The sequence below is a fragment of the Phoca vitulina genome, unplaced genomic scaffold (assembly GCF_004348235.1).
Source record: "Phoca vitulina isolate PV1807 unplaced genomic scaffold, GSC_HSeal_1.0 scaffold6, whole genome shotgun sequence".
Taxonomy (NCBI): Eukaryota; Metazoa; Chordata; class Mammalia; order Carnivora; family Phocidae; genus Phoca; species Phoca vitulina.
Genome location: NW_022589709.1, coordinates 71,560,965 through 71,565,064, shown reverse-complemented (window position 1 = coordinate 71,565,064; position 4,100 = coordinate 71,560,965).

Here is a 4,100-nt window from a genome sequence, read left to right as displayed (position 1 = left end):
TTTGGACTCCATAAATCTCACTTTCCCTATTTCTCTTCTTTTCTTCGTAAAGGATCTAATAACTTCCACTTAGAATTTGAGGTGGGGGTGCCTGGGTGGCTCAGATGGTTAAGCATCTGCCTTCAGCTCAGGTCATGATCCCAGGGTCCTGGGATCGAGCCCCGCATCGGGCTCCTGGCTCAGCGAGGAGCCTGCTTCTCCCTCTCCCTCTGCCTCTCTCCCTGCTCATGCTCTCTCTCTCTCTCTCTCTGTATCTCTGTGTCTCAAATGAATAAATAAAATCTTTAAAAAAAAAAAAAGAATTTGAGGTGAATTTAAATCATGTGCGCTCTCTCTCTCTCTCTCTCTCAGGGGCACTAGCATTCTAGATTTAACTTCCATTATAGGCTGAAAGACTTTGTACTCAAAAAGACTCTCAGAAATCAGTCAGTAGGTGGGGAAGAAATGATGGCTGTTTGGGGGATGGAAGGTTGGGTTGAGAATCTTCTGAAGTGTGCCTGTGTAACACTGCAGCCACGTGTCACTCTAACCATGAAGAACGTAGAAGCCATTTGGAAACTGGCTGTCACAGTAATTCCCTAACAAGTATTTTAGGAGATTTTTTTAAAATTCTACCTTAAAAAAAAGATTATGTCATTTTTTCCATATTTAAAAAAATGCAGGGACAGCTGGGTGGCTCAGTCAGTTGGGCATCTGCCTTCGGCTCAGGTCGTGATCCCGGGGTCCTGGGATCGAGCCCCACATCGGGCTCCTTGATCAGTGGGGAGCCTGCTTCTCCCTCTGCCTGCCACTCTCCCTGCTTCTGCTCTCTCTGACAAATAAATAAAATCTTAAAAAAAATGAAATAAAAATAAAAAAATTTAAAAAATGCAATCTTTTCAAAATACAATAAATAATACTATGTATGTTCTTTAGAACCGAACATAACAAACTGACCCAATTTTTAGACCTGAACTTTTACTTTTCTCTAGGATAGCTTTAAGGCGCATCATCAACATAGTAATGAGGCATTAACTGTCATCACACTGTTCTTTTAACCATTTGATTCACAGCCAACCAAGCCATTCACACGAAAGAGACTGCAATTAAAACAGGTGGTATAAAGTCTAGGCCCTTAATTCAGAGAAGGGCTGTGGGGTTAGGGAAGTGGGATCCTCACAGCCGGGAGCAACAAGCCCAGCGTGTGAGATGATGGGCTTCCCCATGGAGGTCTGCCGCTGAGCCATCGGTCGGGAGGGTCTGCTGGAGACCGCGGGAGGGAAAAGCTGCATATTCAGATCATGTAGTGACAGCGGCAGTGACAGAATCCCCAAATTCTGCTGTCTGGGGCCAACTGCAACAGTCTCTAAGGCATATTTGTATACGGAAAGAATGGTACAGTACAGCGTTGTCCATAGATTTTGGATTCCCGCTTGACTGCTTCATTGCGGTGGGGCCCTGTCCGGACTCGAGCTGCCTTCTGGAAAATAGGGATAATAACCCCGAGGTCCGTGCCCAGCCGGGCCAGGTCTGGGGGGCAGACGAAGGAGGCACTCGTCTTAGGCAAAATGGAAGGGGAGTTGGAAGTAAGAGAGATAAATATTTTCATGTGATATTTCCTTAAAAATTCAAATTTAAGGCTAAAAATGCACAATGAGTGAAACAGCACAAAAGCTCTTTCTATGACTGAATATTCTGAACTTTTTCTGGGGCTGTAACGAAAGGTGGCACAGTCCCACACTCAGCCTTTTCTCCACGTCACTGCTCTGGTACCATTTCTGACTTCCTAGTGAACCTTTCGCCATTGAGAGAGCCTGAGAATTTTCAGAATCATCCAGTTTCGATACTGACATACAGTTTACTTATTGTCGTTGGTCTGTTTTACTTCTCTTACAAGAATTTGGTCTCTGTAAAGGCATGGTTTTTCTAAATACTTTTTATGTTGGGATAATTTTAGATTTACAGAAAAGCTGCAGAGCCAGTATGAAGAACTGACGTATACGGATTCCCCTAACCTGAACGCCTTATAACCGCGGAACACTGATCAAAACCAAGAAATTACGTGTGGTGATGAGCACCGGGGGTTACACGCAACTAATGAATCATTGAACACTACGTCAAAAACTTACGATGTACTGTATGCTGGCTAACTGAACATAATAAAAAAAAAAGAAATTAACATCAGCACAAGACCATTAACTGCAGACTTTGTTTAGATTTCTCCAACTTTTCCATTAATGTGCCTTTTCTGTTTTAGGATCCACGATGCATTTAGTCATCCTGGTTCTTAATCTCCCCCCATCTGTGAGAGTTTGTCTGTCTTTCCTTGTTTCTCATGACCCTAGTAAGTTTGAAGGATACTGGTCAGATATTTTGTAGAATGTCCCTCACTTTGAGTTTGTCTGGCATTTTCTCATGATTGAACTGAGAGGTTATGAATTGAGGTGATGAATGCATTTTTTAAATTTTATTTTGATCACTGATGTTTCATCAGCATCTAGAACAGTACCTGGAATACAGAGACAGTGAAATAAAATAAAGCAGAGAAAATAAATGAAATACTTTGTCAATGATTTGAGACAGAATTTACACGCATCTACCTGATGATGTGTATGTACATATTTACAGCAATACAAAGTTTTTCTAGAGAAAATACTTATAAATGGCTTCCAAAGAAAATTAGCCACCCTGAATAATCCACTTATCTTCCAAGGCAAGGTGGGGCATCCGGTTTTTAATTAACTCTAGGTCATTGACTGTCAGAAAACAAACAGAAGACTCAAAAATGTAAGAAAACCAGCTTTAAGTGCAATGTACAGCATCTGAAAAACACTCACTAGTTTCCCTCCCAAAGCTAGGATGTCTTACCTTTTACCAAGAATTTGTAAAAAGAAAGCATTTTGGTCCTCTTTGTGCTCTGTATCACTAACATCTACCATGCTACTTGCCTCTCAGTGGGTGCTTTATAAACATTAGCTTAAGCCCAGCCTACGCCATTAATCATACTGGTTAAGGAGATACATACTGGCCCTTGGGGCTATTCCTCCGAGTGACGTGGCAATAATTTCGCAGACCAATTTTGACTCAGACAAATAGCCGTTCAAATTCTAGCTCTCGTAAGGCAAATTTCTTGAGCTCTCTGAGTTCCATTTTCTTCATGTATAAAAATGGAAAAAGCCTTTTTATCTTTGTCGTCAAGGATAAAGCAAAGTGAATTTTTTTTTTTAATGGCATAACAGGATCCTGACATATAAAGAACGGTCAATAAAGAGTCCTTCTTATCTTTTCTCCTGTACCTTCTCAGCTCCTCACCCACCCTCCTGGTGATGACCAACGGCTTCCACAAAAAAAGATCACTGCTCCCAAGAAGGAAGACACTACTGACAGACAGAAGCAGTAAAACACACTTCTTAATCTGCTATTTAGTAGCTGCATGACCTTGGAGAGGTTATTAACTGAACTGTGCCTTCGTTTTTTATCTATTTGCTGGAGATACCAATGGCTACCTCAAAGGGTAATTTTGAGGGTTGGGCAAGAACGTGGACATATAAAGTGCTTGGGACTCTGCTTGAAACATATAACTGGCAATAAAAACTAGTTGTTGTTATAATGGGTTGTTGCATTTGATGTACAGGACAGGCGATGGTAAGACAGACATAAAAGAGAAGAAAAATAAAATCTCATTTATTATGAAGGAAATGCAATGCAATGTATTATTGTCAGAAATTTTGACTGATTCAATAACTACTCTAGAGCTAATCCTTCCATGATTTTACCTAAAAAGTTAAGGAATGGTGGGGAGGGAAGAGGACATTGCTCAATTACTGTAGCATTTCCACAGGTTTAGAACATGGGTGGGCAAACCTATTCTCTGAAGGGCCACCACACAAATATTTTAGGCTTTACAGACCACATACAGGCTCTGTTCATGTTTTTGTTTTTCTTCTGTTTCTTACAATTCTTTAAAAATGTGAAAAGCCATCTTCTGGTCCACTGGCCAAGATTTGCTAACACCTGGTAAAATCAATTACTGTATTTCAGAGAAATTTGAAGAAGGATTTAATGAGTAGCTAAACTTAAAGTTTAGAGCATTAAATAATTGCAGGTAAGGGAGAGAGGTC